The sequence below is a fragment of the Oryzias latipes genome, chromosome 14 (assembly GCF_002234675.1).
Source record: "Oryzias latipes chromosome 14, ASM223467v1".
Taxonomy (NCBI): Eukaryota; Metazoa; Chordata; class Actinopteri; order Beloniformes; family Adrianichthyidae; genus Oryzias; species Oryzias latipes.
This window is the reverse complement of record NC_019872.2, coordinates 712,431-729,024: the sequence shown is the minus strand read 5'-3', so window position 1 is coordinate 729,024 and position 16,594 is coordinate 712,431. Positions and strand designations below refer to the sequence as shown.

Sequence of the window (16,594 nt, the reverse complement as noted above, 5' to 3'; positions counted from 1 at the left end):
GTTCCCGGAGCCCTTTGTGCCTGTGTGCAATATTTGTTTGGGTGAGAGCGGGGAGGAGCAAGCGGATGAACACACCCCGGGGAGAAGGCTCCCCCGAGCGACCGGCCCCCCAGCCGGCCGCGGTAGGCGCCCCCCGCCAGGCAGCCAGAAACGGCAAGCCAGCCGCAGTTGGAGGCCAGAGCCTCGTGGCGCCGAGAGACAGCCAGCAAGGAAGGGTCCCGGTGCCAGAACGGAGGGGTAGGGGGTCCAGCCCCACCATTCATACCCTGGCCTCCCTAAGGACTAGCACCCCCCCCCCCCAGCCCCCCCCCCCCCCAAAAAAAAAAAAATAATAATAATAAAATAAATAATAATAATAATTAAAGCCGCAAGCGGCGTTGTATGGCCCGCAGACGCAACCCGCCTTCCACGCCCAACTCTACGCACCACAACCTCCCTCACCGCCCTCACTGCCCACTTTTGATAAAGGCTAGTCAAAACGGCATTTGCTAATTATGCTAACTATGCTAGCTATGCTTATGTGGCTAAAAGTGCTAGCATAGCGATCAGCATCATCAACTGACTCAGAAAAACACATTACCTAAAATTCTAATTATGCTAACTATGCTAGTTATGCTAACATAGCTAAAAGTGCTAACATAGCGATCAGCATCATCAACTGACTCAGAAAAACACATTACCTAAAATGCTTATTATGCTAACTATGCTAGCTATGCTAATGTGGCTAAAAGTGTTAGCATAGTGATCAGCATCATTAACTGACTCAGAAAAACACATTACCTAAAATGCTAATTATGCTAACTATGGTAGTTATGCTAACATAGCTAAAAGTGCTAGCATAGCGATCAGCATCATCAACTGACTCAGAAAAACACATTACCTAAAATGCTAATTATCCTAACTATGCTAGCTATGCTAACATAGCTAAAAGTGCTAGCATAGCGATCAGCATCATCGACTGACTCAGAAAAACACATTCCTCCAATGGTGAGAGCTATATGCCATAATTTGATAAAAAACCCACTTTTTCCAAAATGGCGGCTTTTTTGTTTATTTTATCTCCATAGCAACCATTTTATGTTTTGGTCCCCTTGAGAAGACGAACATATTGACGTCAGTTTCGGACAAATCGGTAAAAGTACACTTTTTGCCGTCCTTAACAACAGTGGTTTTATGCTAACCACGCCCACATTCTTATATGTCCATATCCAGTGTTTTTCAATGTTTTCAGTTTCAGGCATGAATGCATGCATTCAATTTTCACTGTATTGTGTTGAAAGGCATGGGAGTTATAACAGTGCGCCACTTTGCTAGCTTGCCACGCGCACGCCGTTCAAAATCTACAACTTCTAATTCCAACATTTTGTCCAGAGTAGCTGGCCGTTGGTGCCCGAAAAGGTACGAGACGATTGATGAAAATTCCAGCGACGAGTTTTCGTTTGTATCTGGTGCTAAAGGTGCTTTTTTGAGAAAATTCCAGATGGCGGCCTTTTCCCAAGGTCAAAGGTCAACGACACTTCTGGGGTGTTTGTAGACTGGAGCTGGCAGCAAGTGTGTGCAATTGCGTGAAAATCCTTCAAACAAAAGTGTCTTTTCCCCATATTGTGGGAAAACACGAAAATTGCCAATTCTCAGAGTTCGCCACAAGATGGCCGCCAAGCCGTAGGTCGTGTGGCCGTCCCATAATGAATTCAAAACATCTTTGGGATATCCCCGACACGTGTGTCTTAGTTTCGCGACTGTATTTTGAAGTACATTTTGTTGGGCCCCATACGCAATTTTCGGCCCATTCATTTTTTTGACGGGATCGCTGGCCGTGATGTCATCATCTTCGGGGGGGTGACGTTGACTTTGTGGAAAATTCATTTGCAATTTATCCCAGGTGTGTGCACATTTTGGTGACTTTTCGAGCATGCGGCGGGGGTCAAATTCTCGCTGAAAGGCGGCGAAGTCGTCGTTCCAACTGCGAAAACAATATGGTCCTTGCAGTCAGTGACTGCTGCTGCGGGCCATAATAATAATAATTAAAGCCGCAAGCGGCGTTGTATGGCCCGCAGACGCACCCCGCCTTCCACGCCCAACTCTACGCACCACCGCTGACCTCAACGCCCTCACAGCCCGCAAATTAAAAGCTAGTCAAGGCTGGATTTGCTAATTATGCTAACAATGCTAACTATGCTAATGTGGCTAAAAGTGCTAGCATTGCAATCAGCATCATCAACTAACTCAGAAAAACACATTACCTAAAATGCTAATTATGCTAACTATGCTGGCTATGCTAATGTGGCTAAAAGTGCTAGCATAGCGATCAGCATCATCAACTGACTCAGAAAAACCCAATACCTAAAATGCTAATTATGCTAACTATGCTAGCTATGCTAATGTCGCAAAAATTGCTAGCATAGCGATCAGCATCATCAACTGACTCAGAAAAACACAATACCTGAAATGCTAATTATTCTAACTATGCTAGTTATGCTAACATAGCTTAAAGTGCTAGCATAGCGATTAGCATCATCAACTGACTCAGAAAAACACATTCCTCCATTGGCGAGAGCTACATGTCATAAGTTGATAAAAAACCCACTTTTTCCAAAATGGCGGCTTTTCTGTTGATTTTATCTCCATAGCAACCATTTTATGTTTTGGTCCCCTCTGGAGGACGAACAGATTGACGTCAGTTTCGGACAAATCGGTAAAAGCAAACTTTTTGTTGTCCTTAGCAACAGTGGTTTTATGCTAACCACGCCCACATTCCTTATATGTCCATATCCAGTGTTTTTCAATGTATTCTGTTTCAGGCATTAATGCATGCATTCAATTTTCACTGTATTGTATTGAAATGCATGGGAGTTATAACAGTGCGCCACTTTGCTAGCTTGCCACGCGCACGCCGTTCAAAATCTACAACTTCTAATTCCAACATTTTTTACACAGTAGCTTGCCATTGATGCCCAAAAAGTTTTGAGACGATCGAAGAAAATTCCAACGACAAGTTTACGTTTGAATCTGGTGGTTAAGGTGTTTTTTATAGAAAATTCAAGATGGCCGCCTTTTCCCGAGGTCAAAGGTCGACGAAACTCCAAAGGTGATTGTAGACTTACGCTAGGGACATGCGAGTCAAATTTCGTGAAAATTGCTCGAAAAAAAGTTCATTTTTCCATATCGTGTAGAAACGCGAAAAACTCAAAATGGCAGATTTTGGCACAAAATGGCCGCCAAACCGTAGGTCGTGTCGCCATCACGTAATGATTTCAAAACTTTCTTTGGATATACCCGACAAAGTTATCTGAGTTTCGTTAGCCGATTCTTAAAAATAAAATCCGAAAAATTTTTTTTTAGCCGAGTCAGCACTTTTTTTTGCGACGGTTTTTTGTTTACCACGGCCACATTCCTTTATCGATTTTGTCGTGCGTGACATCGTTTTGTTCAGTGTGGGCCAGGGTATCGCATATTTCAGTTTCAGGCTGTTCCGATAAAATATGTGCGAGCTAGCTAAAATGGCGACGGTTGCGAATTCGCCACGCGCACGCGTTTCAAATTCTACAACTTCTAATTCCAACATTTTGTCCACAGTAGCTTGCCATTGATGCCCGAGAAGTTTCAAAAAGATCGATAAAAATCCCTAGGACGAGTTTTCGTTTGTATCCGTCAATAAAGGTGCTTTTTTATGAAAATTCAAGATGGCCGCCCCTTCCCAAGGTCAAAGGTCAACAAAACTTCTTTGGTAGTTGTAGAATCGTGTTTGTGGCATGTGTGTGCAATTTCGTGAAAATCGCTTGAACAAAAGTGTAGTTTTCCCATATTGTCAAAAAACACGAAAATCGCCATTTCTCTGAGTTCGCCACAAAATGGCCGCCAAGCCGTAGGTCGTGTGGCCATCCCATAATGATTTCAAAACTTCTTTGGGATATATCCAACACGTGTGTTTTGGTCTCATACCTGTATTTCGAAATATTTTTTTTTGGCCCCATAAGCGATTTTCGGCCCATTCATTTTTTTTACGGGAACGCTCGCCGTGATGTCATCGTCGTGGGGGGGGGGACGTTCTCTTTGCCGAAAATTCATTTTCAATTTATCCCAGGTGTCTGCCAATTTTGGTGAGTTTTCGGGTATGTGGCGGGGGTCAAATTTGAGCTCAAAGTGGAAGAAAGAAAGTAGAAGAAAAATTAAAGCCGCAAGCGGCGTTGTATGGCCCGCAGACGCAACCCGCCTCCACGCCCAACTCTACGCACCACCGCTGACCTCACCGCCCTCACAGCCCGCAAATTAAAAGCTAGTCAAGGCTGGATTTGCTAATTATGCTAACAATGCTAACTATGCTAATGTGGCTAAAAGTGCTAGCATTGCGATCAGCATCATCAACTGACTCAGAAAAACACATTATCTAAAATGCTAATTATGCTAACTATGCTAGCTACGCTAATGTGGCTAAAAGTGCTTGCATAGCGATCAGCATCATCAACTGACTCAGAAAAACACATTACCTAAAATGCTAATTATGCTAACTATGCTAGCTATGCTAATGTGGCTAAAAGTGCTAGCATAGCGATCAGCATCATCAACTGACTCAGAAAAACACATTACCTAAAATGCTAATTATGCTAACTATGCTAGCTATGCTAATGTGGCTAAAAGTGCTAGCATAGCGATCAGCATCATCAACTGACTCAGAAAAACACATTCCTCCATTGGTTAAAGCTATATGTCATAAGTTAGTAAAAAAACACCACTTTTTTCAAAATGGCGGCTTTTCTGTTGATTTTATCTCCATAGCAACCATTTTATGTCTTGGTCCCCTCAAGAGGACGAACAGATAGACGTCAGTTTCGGACAAATCGGTTAAAGTAATATTTTTGTCGTCCTTAGCAACAGTGGTTTTATGCTAACCACGCCCACATTCCTTATATGTCCATATCCAGTGTTTTTCCATGTATTCAGTTTAAGGCATGAATGGATGCATTCAATTTTCACTGTACTGTATTGAAATGCATGGGAGTTATAACAGTGCGCCACTTTGCTAGCTCGCCACGCACACGCCGTTCAAAATCTACAACTTCTAATTCCAACATTCTTTCCACAGTAGCCTGCCATTGATACCCAAAAAGTTTCGAGACGATCGATAAAAATTCCAACGACAAGTTTACGTTTGAATCCAGTGGCAAAGGTGTTTTTTATAGGAAATTCAAGATGGCCGCCTTTTCCCGAGGTCAAAGGTCAACGAAACTCCAAAGGTAATTGTAGACTTATAATACGGACATGCGAGTCAAATTTCGTGAAAATCGCTCGAAAAAAAGTTCCTTTTTCCATATTGTGTAGAAACGCGAAAAACTCAAAATGGCAGATTTTGGCACAAAATGGCCGCCAAACCGTAGGTCGTGTCACCATCCCGTAATGATTTCAAAACGTCCTTTGGATATCGCGGACAAGGGTATATGGGTTTCGTTAGTCGATTCTCAAAAAAAAAGTTCCGAATTTTTTCGTTTTTGCCGAGTCGGCACATTTTTTTGCGACGGTTTTTTGCTTACCACGCCCACATTCCTTTATCGATCTTGTCGTGCGTAGCATCGTTTTGTTCAGCGCGGGCCAAGGAATCGCATATTTCCTCTTCACGACATTGCGATGAAAAATGTGCGAGCTAGCCAAGATGGCAACGGTTGCTAGCTCGCCATGCGCACACCGTTCAAAATCTACAACTTCTAATTCCAACATATTGTCCAGAGTAGCTGGCCGTTGGTGCCCGAAAAGTTACGAGACGATTGAGGAAAATTCCAACGACGAGTTTTCGTTTGTATCTGGTGCTAAAGGTGCTTTTTTGAGAAAATTCCAGATGGCGGCCTTTTCCCAAGGTCAAAGGTCAACGACACTTCTGGGGTGTTTGTAGACTGGAGCTGGCAGCAAGTGTGTGCAATTGCGTGAAAATCGCTCAAACAAAAGTGTCTTTTCCCCATATTGTGGGAAAACACGAAAATCGCCAATTCTCAGAGTTCGCCACAAAATGGCCGCCAAGCCGTAGGTCGTGTGGCCGTCCCATAATGCTTTCAAAACATCTTTGGGATATCCCCGACACGTGTGTCTTGGTTTCGCGGCTGTATTTTGAAGTACATTTTGTTCGGCCCCATACGCGATTTTCGGCCCATTCATTTTTTTGACGGGATCGCTGGCCGTGATGTCATCGTCTTCGGGGGGGTGACGTTGACTTTGTGGAAAATTCATTTGCAATTTATCCCAGGTGTGTGCACGTTTTGGTGACTTTTCGAGCATGCGGCGGGGGTCAAATTCTCGCTGAAAGGCGGCGAAGTCGTCATTCCAACTGCGAAAACAATATGGTCCTTGCAGTCAGTGACTGCTGCTGCGGGCCATAATTAAAGCCGCAAGCGGCGTTGTATGGCCCGCAGACGCAACCCGGTTTCCACGCCCAACTCTACGCACCACCGTCAACCCTCTCCGCCCTCACCGCCCACAAATTAAAAGCTAGTCAAGGCTGGATTTGCTAATAATGCTAACTATGCTAACTATGCTAATGTGACTAAAAGTCCTAGCATAGCGATTAGCCTCATCAATTGACTCAGAAAAACACATCACCTAAAATGCTAATTATGCTAACTATGTTAGCTATGCTAACATAGCTAAAAGTGCTACCATAGCGATCAGCATCCTCAACTGACTCAAAAAAAACCATTTCCTAAAATGCTAATTATGCTAACTATGCTAACTATGCTAATGTGGCTAAAAGTGCTAGCATAGCGATCAGCATCATCAACTGACTCAGAAAAACACATTACCTAAAATGCTAATTATGCTAACTATGCTAGTTATGCTAACATAGCTAAAAGTGCTAGCATAGCGATCAGCGTCATCAACTGACTCAGAAAAACACATTCCTCCATTGGTGAGAGCTATATGTCATAAGTTGATGAAAAACCCACTTTTTCCAAAATGGCGGCTTTTTTGTTTATTTTATCTCCATAGCAACCATTTTATGTTTTGGTCCCCTTGAGAAGACGAACAGATTGACGTCAGTTTCGGACAAATCGGTAAAAGTAAACTTTTTGTCGTCCTTAGCAACAGTGGTTTTATGTTAGCCACGCCCACATTCCTTATATGTCCATATCCAGGGTTTTTCAATATATTCAGTTTCAGGCATGAATGCATGCATTCAATTTTCACTGTATTGTATTGAAAGACATGGGAGTTATAACAGTGCGCCACTTTGCTAGCTTGCCACACGCACGCCGTTCAAAATCTACAACTTCTAATTCCAACATTTTTTCCACAGTAGCTTGGCATTGATGCCCAAAAAGTTTCGAGACGATCGATAAAAATTCCAACGACAAGTTTACGTTTGAATCCAATGGCAAAGGTGTTTTTTATAGAAAATTCAAGATGGCCGCCTTTTCCCGAAGTCAAAGGTCGACGAAACTCCAGAGGTAATTGTAGACTTATGCTACGGACATGCGAGTCAAATTTTGTGAAAATCGCTCAAAAAAAAGTTCCTTTTTCCATATTGTGTAAAAACGCGAAAAACTCAAAATGGCCGATTTTGGCACAAAATGGCCGCCAAACCGTAGGTCGTGTGGCCATCACGTAATGATTTCAAAACTTTCTTTGTATATACCCGACAAAGTTATCTGGGTTTCGTTAGCCGATTCTTTAAAAAAAAATCTGAATTTTTTTTTTTTTGCCGAGTCAGCACTTTTTTTTGCGATCGTTTTTTGTTTACCACGGCCACATTCCTTTATCGATTTTGTCGTATGTGACATCGTTTTGTTCAGTGTGGGCCAGGGTATCGCATATTTCAGTTTCAGGCTATTCCGATAAAATATGTGCGAGCTAGCTAAAATGGCGACGGTTGCGAATTCGCCACGCGCACGCGTTTCAAATTCTACAACTTCTAATTCCAACATTTTGTCCACAGTAGCTTGCCATTAATGCCCGAGAAGTTTCAAAAAGCTCGGAAAAAATCCCTAGGACGAGTTTTCGTTTGTTTTGGTTACTAAAAGTGCTTTTTTATGAAAATTCAAGATGGCCGCCCCTTGCCAAGGTCAAAGGTCAACGAAACTTCTTTGGTTATTGTAGAATCCTGCTAGTGGCATGTGTGTCCGATTTCGTGAAAATCGCTTGAACAAAAGTATTGTTTTACCATATTGTCAAAAAACACAAAAATCGCCATTTCTCAGAGTTCGCCACAAAATGGCTGCCAAGCCGTAGGTCGTGTGGCCATCCCATAATGATTTCAAAACTTCTTGGGGATATCTCCAACACGCGTGTTTTGGTTTCGTAACTGTATTCCGAAATATTTTTTTTTGGCCCCATAAGCGATTTTCGGCCCATTCATTTTTTTTACGGGAACGCTCGCTGTGATGTCATCGACTTCGGGGGGGTGACGTTCTCTTTGTCGAAAATTCATTTTCAATTTATCCCAGGTGTGTGCCAATTTTGGTGAGTTTTCGGGTATGTGGCGGGGGTCAAATTCTCGCTGAAAGGCGGCGAAGTCGTCGTTCCAACTGCGAAAACAATATGGTCCTTGCAGTCAGTGACTGCTGCTGCGGGCCATAATAAGGTATGAGAAATAACAGTGCGCGACTTTGCGAGCTCGCCACGCGGACGCCGTTCAAAATCTACAACTTCTAATTGCAACATTTTTTTCACAGTAGCTTGCCGTTGATGCCCAAAAAGTTTCAAGACGATCGCGGAAAATTCCAACGACAAGTTTACGATTGAATCCAGTGGTAAAGGCGTTTTTTATAGAAAATTCAAGATGGCGGCCTTTTCCCGAGGTCAAAGGTGGACGAAACTCCAGAGGTAGTTGTGGACTTGCTCTAGCAACATGCGAGTCAAATTTCGTGAAAATCGCTCAAAAAAAAGTTCATTTTTCCATATTGTGTAAAAACGCGAAAAACGCAAAATGGCAGATTTTGGCACAAAATGGCCGCCAAACCGTAGGTCGTGTCACCATCCCGTAATGATTTCAAAACGTCCTTTGGATATCGCGGACAAGGGTATATTGGTTTCGTTAGTCCATTCTCAAAAAAAAAGTTCCGAATTTTTTCGTTTTTGCCGAGTCGGCACATTTTTTTGCGACGGTTTTTTGCTTACCACGGCCACATTCCTTTATCGATCTTGTCGTGCGTAGCATCGTTTTGTTCAGCGCGGGCCAAGGAATCGCATATTTCCTCTTCACGACATTCCGATGAAAAATGTGCGAGCTAGCCAAGATGGCAACGGTTGCTAGCTCGCCACGCGCACGCCGTTCAAAATCTACAACTTCTAATTCCAACATTTTGTCCAGAGTAGCTGGCCGTTGGTGCCCGAAAAGTTACGAGACGATTGATGAAAATTCCAACGACGAGTTTTCGTTTGTATCTGGTGCTAAAGGTGCTTTTTTGAGAAAATTCCAGATGGCGGCCTTTGCCCAAGGTCAAAGGTCAACGACACTTCTGGGGTGTTTGTAGAGTGGAGCTGGCAGCAAGTGTGTGCAATTGCGTGAAAATCGCTCCAACAAAAGCGTCTTTTCCCCATATTGTGGGAAAACACGAAAATCGCCAATTCTCAGAGTTCGCCACAAAATGGCCGCCAAGCCGTAGGTCGTGTGGCCGTCCCATAATGATTTCAAAACATCTCTGGGATATCCCCGACACGTGTGTCTTGGTTTCGCGGCCGTATTTTGAAGTACATTTTGTTCGGCCCCATACGCGATTTTCGGCCCATTCATTTTTTTCACGGGATCGCTGGCCGTGATGTCATCGTCTTCGGGGGGGTGACGTTGACTTTGTGGAAAATTCATTTTCAATTTATCCCAGGTGTGTGCACGTTTTGGTGACTTTTCGAGCATGCGGCGGGGGTCAAATTCTCGCTGAAAGGCGGCGAAGTCGTCGTTCCAACTGCGAAAACAATATGGTCCTTGCAGTCAGTGACTGCTGCTGCGGGCCATAATAATAATAATAATAATAATGAAACAAAGCAGAAACAATATAGAAGTTTTTGCAGTCAGGTGGCCTATGTATTTCAATGCGGCCTGTCTTTTACTATAGGCTGGGCATGTCTGTTTGGCTTTAAACCCGTCTTTTGAGGGCTTTTTGGGGCTTTTTTGTGTTTTTGTCGTCATTTTTGCGACTACAATTTTAACGTTTGTGCGATGGTGTTGTGCGTGTGTGTGTGTATTTTTGTTGCGTTACACAATTGTCGTGTCGTTTTGTGCTTTGGGCGACTTTTGACCCCATTTTTTGGCGTTTTGACGCGTTTTTTTGACGTTTTGGACTTTTTGAGTGTTCGACCCTCGTACCAGTTACAATATGGTCCTTGCACTCTGTGAGTGCTGCGGGCCATAATAATGAAATAAACCCACCCAAGTGAACCCCTTAACCCCTGCTGTGACTGCGGCGTCCACCCCTGGGGGGCCAGGCCACGCGCCAACTACCGGCCACGGGCGAAACACCGGCCATGGGCAGACGACCCCAGGCCCCAGAGCCCCAAGCCCCCCCCCCCCCCCCCCCCCCCCCCCCCCCCAGCCCCCGCCACGGCGACCAGCCACCCAGCACGGCACCCGGCCGCCGTTCCCGGTCAGCCGCACTGCCTACCCTGCGCCCAGAAGGCACCCGCCCGGGAACCCCTGCCAAGTTGCCGGCAGAGTGTGCGCCCCCACCACCACCCCACCCAGGCAACCAGAGCCCCGAGCTGGGAGAACGGCAGGCCCGGCAGAGCCCACCCCCCCAAACCCACCCAACCAGCCAGGACCCGGCTCAACCTATCACCATCCCACCCCCACTAGGTGATGTGACTTACCAGCTGGAGCCAGGGAGAGTCTGAAGCCGACAGGTTTTTTGTGGAGGACATTATCTCTGAACTAATATGCTCTGACATGAGGTTTCTGTAGTGGTTGATGCTAAGATTATTTTTAGATTTCCAGTTTAGGAGGATAGTTTTCTTTGCGATACATACAGCGGTGAGAACCATAAAAGCCTTGTTAGATTCCATGTTGATGTTATTCAGGTCACCTAATATGCAGAATTTGGGGCAAGCAGGAATCTTATGATTAAACCAGATTGATAAATCCTCACAAACCTTACGCCAGAATGATTGGACAGGTGGACAGACCCACAGGGCATGCAAATAGTCGTCTATGTTGTTACCTGTGCACTGTGTGCATGTAGCAGACTGATTGAGACCCATTTTAAATAACCTCTGTCCGGTGTAGTGAGTTCTGTGGAGAATCTTGTATTGAATAAGTTGCAGATTAGGGCTTTTGGTCATATTAAAGGCATTCAAACAGATCTGTAGCCAAAATTGATCACTAGAAGTCAATGATAGCTCAGACTCCCATTTCCTCATGGGTAAGTAAATTGTTTCATCTATGTCTGATAACATCTTATAAATTTTGGAGGTGAGTTTGTGATTTTTAAGGTCCATGAAATGTGTTACTGTAAGGGGAGGGTCTAGGTCTATTTGGGTCAGGCAGTATTTAGTGCTTATAGCTGATTTAAGCTGCTGATATTCTAGAAATTTGTTTATATTAATTCCATAGGTTGAGGATAACGTTGAGAGGGACATAAATTTTCTATTCTGAATTATATGCTGGAACTGCTGGATTCCTTTGTTCTTCCATGAAGCAAAATGAATCATGTTTTTGTTAATCAAAATGTCAGGGTTGTTCCAAATGGGGGTAAGTTTACATGGAAATAATGTGAGGTTGTTTTTTTTAGGAAAATCCCACCAGGCTGTTAAGGATGAGCTGATGTTTAAACTTCTGAAGCATTTGTGTTGTTTAATTTTAGAACTGAAGAAAGGTAAATTAGAAATATCTAGGTTATCACAGAGATTTTGTTCAATGTCTAGCCAGGATTCATCTAGCACACCAGGATTCAGCCATTTTTGTACATAACACAATCTGTTCGCGGAGTAGTAGTCCTGGAAGTCTGGAAGGCCTAGTCCTCCTCTATCTTTAGGTTTTTTAACAGCAACGTTTATGATTAGGGTTGTGACGATAACCGCATCACCACGGTGATGAGATGACCACCGAGGTGATGACTCATCATCACTCATTTTTCCGTGAGTCCTATGTTCAAACTTCAAGAGCTTTTGGGGGAAAAAACCTCCTGCGCAAGGGAGGGACAGTTAATTAAAAATGGGGGATTTTTTTTGTGTGTGTCGGATTTTTATTTAACTGCTTGCCATGTTTCAGTACTTGTAATGTTTATAGATAATGTTAAATACACACAAACACGGGCATAAAAGACAACAGCGTAATTAAAACAGACCAAAAAGAATCGGTGCAGACACTGAAGTCAAGAGAGATTTGCAGGAGGAAGCCCTCAATCTGCACTCGGATCCGCTTGCCTGGTGTCAGGATAATCAGGCTCGAGTCCCTCTTCTGTCAAAAGTGGCTAAAAACATTTGTCTGTATGTGCTCCAAGCACGCCATCAGAGCGTGTTTTCAGTGCGGCTGGCAACATCGTCACCCCGTTAAGATCCTCGCTGAAACCTGACAAGGTTCACATGTAAGTGTTCTTGTTGGTGTTCATGTTGGGACATATGAAAGCAGCAGCACGACTCATTTCAGCGGCACTTGTTCACTTTTTGTTCTATTTTGCACTTTAAAAAAGGTTGTTAATGTTTACCTGTATAGTTAGTTAATTAGTTAGTTAGTTGTTGTTACTGTTATTTGTTTGTTATACATTTCCATTGTATTCATTTCCATTACAAGCTGCGTGCGTTCTTGAGTGCACGACGCGGCCGCCCGCCAGAGGATTTTGTGTTGGGGGGGGGGGGAGTCCCGACTCTTGCTGCTTCATCATCGCGTCGATCAAAATCCCACACCGTCACAGCTGTACTCCAGAGCGGGTTAATATTAATAATAATAAAGTAATAAAGTAAAATAACAAGGAATCATTCACCGTTCTTCTGGGGGAAACCTTTTATTACTGTTCTCCTTCACTTTGTAAGACCAAACATGAACGCGTACCCCCAACACTTGCGCTCCCTCCTCCTTCCTCCTACACATGCAGCGTGCTGACACACACACACACACATAGTCATTCTTGGTTTTTTGGTATCAACTCAGAGTTTTGTCATAACAAAATTGCAGAAGGAAAATATGTCAGAGCTGAAATGGTACTGCAACTATGTTTTGAAACCAAAAGTACTGTCAGAACAAGATCTTGAGGATCAACAAAAGATGACAGATCCAGGAGTATGAGAACTACAGAGTTTATTACAAGAGCAGGCAGGATGCTGGGCAGAATCTTGACACCAGGGGGCGTGGAGGCAGACTTGTGGGTGACCAGGAATGAGAGGAGGAAGAAGACGGAGCAGAGTCCAGAGTTCATTGAAGGGGCGGGGCGCCGAGTCTAGAATGAGGACATTCGTAACAGAGAATGCAGTAGAGGAGATTTCATACGGCGGAATTCTTGATGCAGGACTTGGCGGCGAGGAATAAGCGATCACAGAAAGATGACTCAGTAGAAACAGCTCAGGAGAAAGTCTGGGCAAAGGATCAGCTGTGCAGTCATGAACGTGAACAGCAGCTGGCAGATCAGCTTTGGGCTTTACCCTCTCACGCTCACCTTCCATCCACAGATGGAAGGAAAAAAAATTAAAACTTAAAATATATTTGAAAAATAAACATTATTAACCTTAATAGACATGTAAAATGGTAAATGTGAATAAATACTTTAAAAAAAATTAAAAAATAGATAAATTAAAATAAATAAATATATATACATACATATATGTATTAAATTGGTAAACAAAAAAAAACATATATCAAAATAAATACCTAAATTTCAACTAAAAGCTAGATTTAAAAGGTAGGTCTTGAGCCCTCCTTTAAAAACAAGAACAGTCTCTGCGGCCCTGAGGCATGCTGGGAGGCTGTTCCACAGCCGAGGTCCACAAAAACAGAATGAGGCCTCACTGTATACTTTGGTTCTAACTTTTGGAATAACCAAAAGGCCTGTATCAGAGGACCTCAGGGTCTGCAGGGGCTCCTACTTTCAAATCATATCAGATAAATGTGAAGTCCCAAGAACATAAAAACATTTATAAACCAATTAAATAACTTTGAAATGCACGGGAGCCAATGCAGCTATGTTAAAATCGGTATAATGTGTTCCTTGGTCCTTGTCAGAACCCACGCGGCTGAATTTTGCAGCAGCTGAAGGTTTGATATCCTTCTTCTGGGAAGACCAGAGAGAGGGCATTCAAAATAATGTAGTCTGCTGGAAATAAAAGCATGCATTAGCACCTAATGCAATGGTTGAACTCTGGCAATACAGATACACCTGTTCTGAGCTAAGACACTAAATGCCACCATGGTGCATGTCAAAATGGTTCAGCATAGAATCAATAGTGGAAAGGGTTAAAGTCTTTTTTCATCTGCCTGCGTTCGTGTACTGTCCAGGTCTATTTGTTTCTGGGATGCTGGAACTTGCTCCATGTGAATCTCCCTGATGACAGGCTAGACTGTGATTAACCCTTGTGCTATCCTATGGGGTCAAGATTACCATTGACGTGTTCTCCCTACCATGACTAAGGTGGATAAAGGTGAAAAGGAATTCATGTAATCCATGAGGTTCAGTGGGTCTAGATGACCCAACTCCCAACGTTAAAGTGCCTAGGATACCACAAGGGTTAAGGATTGTGGGAGAAACATAAGTGGGTGCATTACAGTCCTGTTTTCTCCAACAGGAGGACCTTTTCTCACAAAATTTGATTGTTTTATTTTATTGAAAACACTTGGTATGGGATAGTGGGATTGTGGATATATTGGTAGAAGGATGTTGGAGATGGAGCTGCCTGGCAGGAGGGCAAGAGGACGGCCAAAGAGGAGATACATGGATGTCTTAACAGAGGACATGAAGTTGGCTAATGTTAGGGTAGAAGATGTCCATGATAGAGTGAGGTGGAAAAGGATGATTCGCTGTGGCGACCCCTGATGGGAAAAGCCGAAAGAGAAAGAAGACTTGGTATTCCAGATATTTTATTTCACAAAAGTTAACAACCTCAATTCAAACTATTACAAAGAACGAAGTTGTCTCTGTCTTTTTATGGAATGTCTACATTGCTTATAAATACACAAATATTTACTTGTGATGCATCTCACAGCCTTTTTGCTGTCTGGCATTATATTAGATAGAATTAGATTGTTTTTGTTTGAAATTAACTCCTATATTTACTTTCTTATTTCAAGAGAGCAAAAACATGATGGACTGCTTGATAAACCCAAGCTCTCTGTACTCTGAAACAATCGCATCAGCTCTGTGATTACTCTTTGGAGCTTTTCCAGACTTTCCCAAAGAATGCCCCTATATGAACTAAGCAACTTTTTCTTGCAAAATGCTTTCCTTTTTTTGCGTATTATAAAGCCAGTTGCACACCTGATGAAGCTTGAATGAAAAAGACATAACAGACATTCCCAGTGGTCTTCATGTTTCGTTTCAACTCACAAGCCCAAGTACTGTCATCAAACTGACTGTGCTGAGTGCCACATGGGTGTCAGACTTCTTTTGCATGAGTGCTTTACTGATTCATCGCTGCTAATTATCATCGAGCAGAATTCACAGTCTCGTGAAACACAGGTGTGGTAATTTCACACTTCACTGTCACACTGAATTTCTTCAGATCTAGCAGTGTGCAAGCACTTAAATTCTCACTCCGAACATCTTCTGATCTTTTGTAGAAGCTTTCCCAGCAGTCTTTCAATTGTGATTATGCCATTTTCAGCCAAAAAAACAAAACAAACCTATGTTGTTTTCTAGGACATAGTTTCTGCAGAGCGGCAGGAGTTAATCAGAAATTATTCTCTGAATTGTGGGCGGGACTGTTGGTGCAGAGTAAGCCTGTCCTGACTTCCCATCATTCCTTTATTTTTCTCTCGCTAGCTTACTGTCCCTCACAACCCTAACCTAACATTAACAGTGTAACAAAAATGGTGATTAATATTGCAGCTATCCAGCCGTACAGTTTAGAGCCCGAGGAAAACAAAGGCATACATGGATCTATTTATCTACAGGTGGATTCATCAGAATGGAGTCGAGCAGGGAGCTTGTGGCCTGACGATTGTTGGTTTTACACAACTACAAGCTTTTTCAAACTGTATTTTTTGTCACAATTTAAATGAAGAAATACTCAGAAACGCAATTTTAATCCTACTTTTCTTTAACTATAACCTCTATCATAAGACAAATGCTACAAGAACATGTTAAAAACACCAACAACACCATTTTCGTTTAAGTGTGTCTTTAATGAGATGCCAAAACATAAAGCTTCTTTTATTTATCAAATTAATTTTGTTGCAAATTAATTTTACCGGAGTACAGAGAACGTCATAGCAACTTCTGTGCATGCTTCTCACTCCCATCTGGAGCAGCGGGGGAGCTATGTGAGGATGCTCTTTGTGGATTAAAGCTCGGCCTTCAACACCATCCTCCCGCACAAACTGGTGGCCAAGTCGGAGGACCTGGGACTGCCCCGTTCAACCTGCTGTAGATCAGCAGCTTCCTTTCCGGTCGCAGACAGAGAGTCAGAGTGAGACATCATACATCCACTGCACTAAGCCTCAGGACCGGCTCCCCCCAGGGTTGTTCCTGTACACGTA

General features: G+C 43.2%; 1 protein-coding gene across 4 annotated transcripts in view; it reads left to right on the top strand.

The window, feature by feature from the left end:
- LOC101165039 (opioid-binding protein/cell adhesion molecule) overlaps positions 1–16,594 on the top strand; it is a 128,697-nt gene that overhangs the window by 90,472 nt on the left and 21,631 nt on the right. The gene's annotated exons all lie outside the window — the stretch shown is intronic.